Source organism: Hermetia illucens, chromosome 4 (genome assembly GCF_905115235.1).
Source record: "Hermetia illucens chromosome 4, iHerIll2.2.curated.20191125, whole genome shotgun sequence".
Lineage (NCBI taxonomy): Eukaryota > Metazoa > Arthropoda > Insecta > Diptera > Stratiomyidae > Hermetia > Hermetia illucens.
In genome coordinates, this window is record NC_051852.1 from 152,613,475 (window position 1) to 152,619,577 (window position 6,103).

Here is a 6,103-nt window from a genome sequence, read left to right on the forward strand (position 1 = left end):
TGGTGAGTTCAAAAGATTTCTACAATGAGTACTAGCCACAAATATCATACATCACCCTGTTCAGAATATAAATCCAAAAGGTCACGTCTAAACGGTTGAAAATGTTTTGAAAATATTTATTTAGGAGATATTTCGATGATCATTGAAAATTAAGTAATTATCTTTTTAGGTTGACTGCGGGCCATAAAATTGTTTGCCGTTCCCCATGACGAGAACTTTGGGATTGAGTCCTGGCGGTTTAACGTGAGTTCCTGTGGTGTAAACTTAACCCCACGATCTTCTTAAAGCACGGATTGATTTTGTGACCACAATCAGGGCCCCGCTGAGATAAGCACAACGGTACCATTATTCTATACTGAGTGCATGGCTTAGTTTATTCATACTAGTGGATACTAGACCTACCTAAATCTCTACCGAGTGAATGAGTCCCGTGTTGTCACGCAACATGACGTTTGACATCCAAAGATCTCTGCTCGCTTGAATGTAACCACAACCCCCACGAAATTTCCACTAGGGGGCCAACCGCAACAACCGAGCTTTCTTTTTTTTATGGGTGGAGGAGGAAAAAGACGCTGCTGTGCCAGGTTGTAGCAGTGTGTGGGATTCTCACCTACTAAAACCACCTCCACTTCTCCGCCCATATCCCCGCTGGACCACCATGAAGTATTACTTCGCAAGAAGGGCTATGGTTTACACTAGCACAACTAAGTCACACGTCCGTTGCGCTTTCCGGGCTCGTTGTAGTTCCTTCAACGTTTCCTGAATCGCAGTTGCTATTGCGTTTATCACACTCCAATTTGCTGCGGACCTTAGCACATTCTCCACGAAATTATGGGGTCCGATAATTGCATTGAGGGCGGCATTTAAGCTCTCTCTTTCATTCGCGAACCTCGGACGATGGAAGATAAGATGCTTCGAGTCCTCGAGTGTAGCGGCGCACGCCATCCAATTCGAAGAGATGCAAGTACTTGCTATATCTACCGTGTCCCGTAAGAAACTGCGTTAGGTGATAGTTCAATTCTCCATATTTGCGCTCGATCCGTCTCTCAATACACGGGATCAGCGTATGGGTCCAGCAGTTTTTTCGGAATTATCCCACCGTTCTCCATCTACTGTACAGCTATTTCCTAGTGACATTTCGGAAGCTCGCTATCATTTCGACTCATGTGCACTGCACACCCTCAGAACGATTAGCCGGCATGTCGAACTTACTCTTCTCTGGTTCACTGTGTTATCCAGTGCGCACGCTCATACAGGAGCCGCGTATAGCAGGATGGATTAGCAGCCGGCGACTAGATTTTGGTCTTCCAATATTAGGCATCATTCTTGCTAGAAATGAGCTAGCCTTTCTTGCCTTTTCGCGCACATACTCCAGGTGCCTCTTAAAGTTCAACTTGGCATCGATCATTACCCCCAGGTATCTAAAGATTGATTTTGAAACGACCACGTGATTACCAACCCGGATTTTGACAGTGTTGTTTTTCTTAGTGTCTGTTTTTTTCGCAGGGGAAGCCTGCTCCTACCTAGGTTCCTGCTTATCATATGCTTGGTTACTGACGATTTTAATTCGCTCGCTGCTCGTCCTTTCTTCAATGCAACCCGTGCTCGTATATGTTCTTTGATCGTGATGTTCGCCAGTATTTTAGTTTGTCCAACGTAGACCTGGTCTCCATTAATTTTGTAATGTTACGCACTGCCCTTGAGTAGATGCAGGCGAATCTATTTCTGTCGTCTGAGTTTTCTTGTTCTTCTTGTTGTTGTACGCTTAGTTGCGTTAGCTCCCTCCTCTTCAAGTACCTTTCCTTTCGTAGTATTATATGTTTCACTGTTTTTTCCTTGTAGCCGTTCATTTTAACGGTGCTGAGGATGTACTTTTCTCCTTCGCGAAGTGTTTCCCGCTTAGCGAAACCGTGTACATTTGATGGATCATGGAGTTGAAGGGGGCCATTTTTTGACCCCATGAATCGCGTTGGGTGTGGGTGGTTTTTCTGTGGATATCAAACTCTACCTTCCCACCCCTCTTTATTATTTTAACATCCAGAAAAGGCAGACTGTGGTCCACTTCCGTATCCATTTTTGTAGATGTTTTGACTTGCTAACACGGAGGTTGTGTCTTGTCTTTCTAGTCACTATGACGAGTGGACCGCTGATATGCGTTAAAACTTCATTATAGGACTATCCAATAGGCTTTCATTGCCGCTTATATGATACAATTCGTGGTTTTTATCTCTATACTGAACTGAAGCAATAGGAAGAAAGTATTTAGTTACACTGAGTATCTTAGTAGTAGCAGAAGAATAAGAAGCAGCCAGAATACAAAAACATAAACCGGGGAAATAGTACGACATGATGAGGAGATGAATGCGTTTAAGCACAGTGCGAAAATGCATTGCTAGCCGCAGCAAGGGGCTCTCAATGTTAAAACACGTGGCGACTCCAGAAGATAGCTTCTGTTTCGGAAAAAAACTCGAAGGAGAAACAGCTTACTTTAGTAAAACCGTTAAAAACAGGGTGGACGAAAGGAAAGGCGACTAATCACAGCAATCGTAGCTTCCACCAAGAGCGCTATAAGCGCCAAATAGACCGCAAACAGTCCGTTGCAGACCAAACTATGAAAAATGAAAAGAAGAACACTCTTTGGAAGAGACTTTATCCAGGTAGTTTTCAGGGCCCAAAAAAGCAGAGAAGGACAAAAAGAAATTGGCTAGCATGACGATAGGAAACCTTATGCATAAGTTTAAGGCGGAACAATGAAAGAAAAGACTAAGAAAACAAAGAAGGAGGAGACCGCAAGCTCATTAAACCGACAGGGGAAAAGACCTTCCTGAAAGTTCTCACCGAACTTCGTAAGATGGAATCTAATGACAGTGAAAGAGAAGCATTTTGCATATGCAATGCGACAGCTGCCAGAATCGTCATTGAATTGGATCAAAGGCAATCGGCAAGAGTATGTTCTGTGAGGCGGTTTCTAGCCTTGGAAGTCCGAGATCTTGATTGTATTATAGATAATACCGAAATGAAAAAGGCCATCAAGTGTGAATTCTTGGAGACAATTAATGCCCAGATAGGCATCACTTTTCGCAGTAGGAATATCAGGCTCGGTATTCGGTGATCAGGGTGGAATTAGAAACTAGGTAGAAACTGACCTAGTGCTAATGAGGAGCCATTATTAGAATAAGGGTCTTCTTTTAAAGTATCTGGACTTATCAGATGCCACTGTCAGGCCAGAATCGACGGAGGATGGCTTTGTCTGGATTCGATGCTTAGGGATATCGTTTTTCACCGTCTCTCCAACACCGTATAAAACACTACCAAACTGTTGACGCAAATTTGATGTTCTGGAGTATGTCGTTTTGGGCACTGAAAGGCAGATCCTAGTTAGGGGCAATTGTAATGCCAGGGCACTTGAATGAGGTGCGTGTCAACCAGACTCTAGAGGGAAATGCATTCTGTAGATGGTGGCGTTCTAGGCTAGTGACTAGTGTTATTGGAAAAAAGGTGATATGTTTTGGTAGACTTTTTGGCAACTGACCATCAATATACCGCGTTCGAAATGGTCCACGTTATCTCTCAGCATATATTTGGCCAACGTTCTTGAGCATTGGGAGATTCGTTAAAGTCTTAGAAACAAGCAGAACCAGGCTAGAGGACGCTTCGGGAGGTGGAGTTGTTACTGCTCTAAATTGAGTTATAAACCTAATAACGAAGGCCGATGAACTTTCATGTCTCAGGAGAGCACGGAGCCGCGAGAAGTCGTATATGTATTGGTAGACAGCGTCGGTTTTCGAATTGAGAATGGAGCTCTACAGAAATCCTGTTCACTTAATGCCGAACAAATGGACCGTATCGTACGGGTAATATCCCTTCCACAGGTCGTTTCAGTTGATGTCAACCGCGTGAAAGGCGCCGAGATCTACTCACTTTTCACCATGGAAAAGCTGGAAGGGCCATCCTCTCTATAGAAAATTAAAAGACGCTAGGATCCCATGGTATTCCGCTAGATATAAACGAACTGGTGTTTTACCATTGGGCGGAAATACCTATAACCCGGAAAGTGCTCGAAAAGCTAATCAGAAATAAACAAGCCGACTAAGGCAGTTCGGAATTAGAACGGAGAAATTCATAGTGGATGCGGTTCACGGAGTCGAGGCTTATAGCCCTCGATACCTCTCTCTAACGCTTTTATGTTAGAAATGCCTTCCATTTTGTAAAATGGGCAGAGCTGATGCTGACGATATTGCGAAGTTTGTTTGTAGACGCACTGCTGAACATATGCAAACAGACTTGGCATATTGATACGACGAGCAAGCGGATTTATGACTGTCCATGTATCATTTATATCAACCAATAGCTTTGTGGTTAGGGAAAAGGAAAATAGTTATTATGACTAAAAAGTGAATTTCGACCGTGCATCTCATGGCTATCAGCGAGACGGTATGAAGTTAAAATCAACGCTTAAGTTCCTTGGGCTAATGCTTGACTCGAAGGAAACCTTTTTGGGAAGCGGTGGACAAGGCTGCAATAGGATTTTTGGATTTAATCTAACTGCTCACCTTTAGCACCTAGTCACCTTCTTATAAGCGCAATGTAGTCAGTTCTTTTCATCAGCATCGGGATGTTGGCCGGTATTTTTAGTAGAGAGGTGTATCGTGGGCGCCTTGCGCAAGTGCAGAGGAGAAGAATCTTGCAAGTGGCGTCTGCCTACTGTGCTGTCTCTGAGTCGGCTACAATGGTGATTGTGAAAGTGACCCCTGTAGCTCCTCTTGCCCTGGAATGCAAGATCGTCTATAGGCACAAGAGATAAGGCTCAAGAGGGAAACGGTAACGCACACTGATTGATTGCGAACATTCTTAGGAAAACGAGTCAAAAAGCAAATGTGACTGTTGACTGCGAGACTCATCAAAAACATAGGTTCGGGACTGGACCAAGATTGATTATTTCGTTGCCACATTTTTAAGGTGGCATAGATGTCGTCTTACCTATACAAAAACGATAAGACGCAATCCCCTGACTGTGTGCTCTGCAATGAGGTGGTAGACGACACCGATCACGGCTTTTTTCGTGTGGAAGGTGAAATGGGATTTGCCATCAACTTTATGCAGACACAGGGGGCTCTTTTCAGGCAAGATTGTCAGGAAGATACTAAGAGATGCTAACAAATGTAGTCATGTTGTACATGATGTTTAGGTTCTGAGCGAAGAAGTTTCAACTTGACCAGCGGAGAGATAGGATTACAAGGGTTCTTCCTTTCGTGAGTGAAAAGAATTGCTTGATTTGAAAGCTCTCTAAGGCGAGGAGACGGGAGGGCAAGCCGAAATAATGGGTTAATCGGTTTCTATTCTGATGCCGGGGGTGTTTAGTTGATAGTCCAATGTCTTACCGGTGCATGAGTCCAAAACTTTTTGCGATAGGAGGTGAGACATTTAATGAACATCCTGTTACAATTGAATCTTGAATAAGCGCTCGGTAAGTCAACGATGATATCCGGATGGCTCAAGTGGCTAGAGTACCGGGCTATCGTAGCGGAAGGTCGCGGTTAAAATCTCATCTCCTTGGTGTAAAAATTATCTCGGTTATAATTTAGATGGAGATGGAGATCACCAATGCTATATAGAAGCCGTATGGCGGATGGCTTTGAATTGACAAATTGAAATCTCATGTGCTGATATAATGTTGCAAAAGACCTTTGGGGAGTCTGCTCTTTCGAAAACTCGGGCACACGAGTGGTATAAAGATTTTAACCGCGCCCATCCTCGCCAAACACCGACGGAAACGAGAAAAAATGGTGCTTGAAAATCATACCCACCTAAGAGAGATTGCTGGTGAACTTGCCGCTAAACTCATTATGATTTTACGTATAAGACGTGTCGCATTCCGGTAGATGTAATTTTCGTTCGAAAACAAAAGTTGAAAGAAGGTTGCGGACATGATTTCTTAAGTGAATAATGATCCGACCTGCATGAAGCGCATAATTACTAGTGATGAAACGTGGGCCTACGAGTTTGACATGGGGGCAAGTCAACAATCGTCCAAATGGTGCTTGAAAGACGAGCCGAACAGGAAAAAAACAGATTGCGACGAGAGAGCCAAGGCCACCCGTTT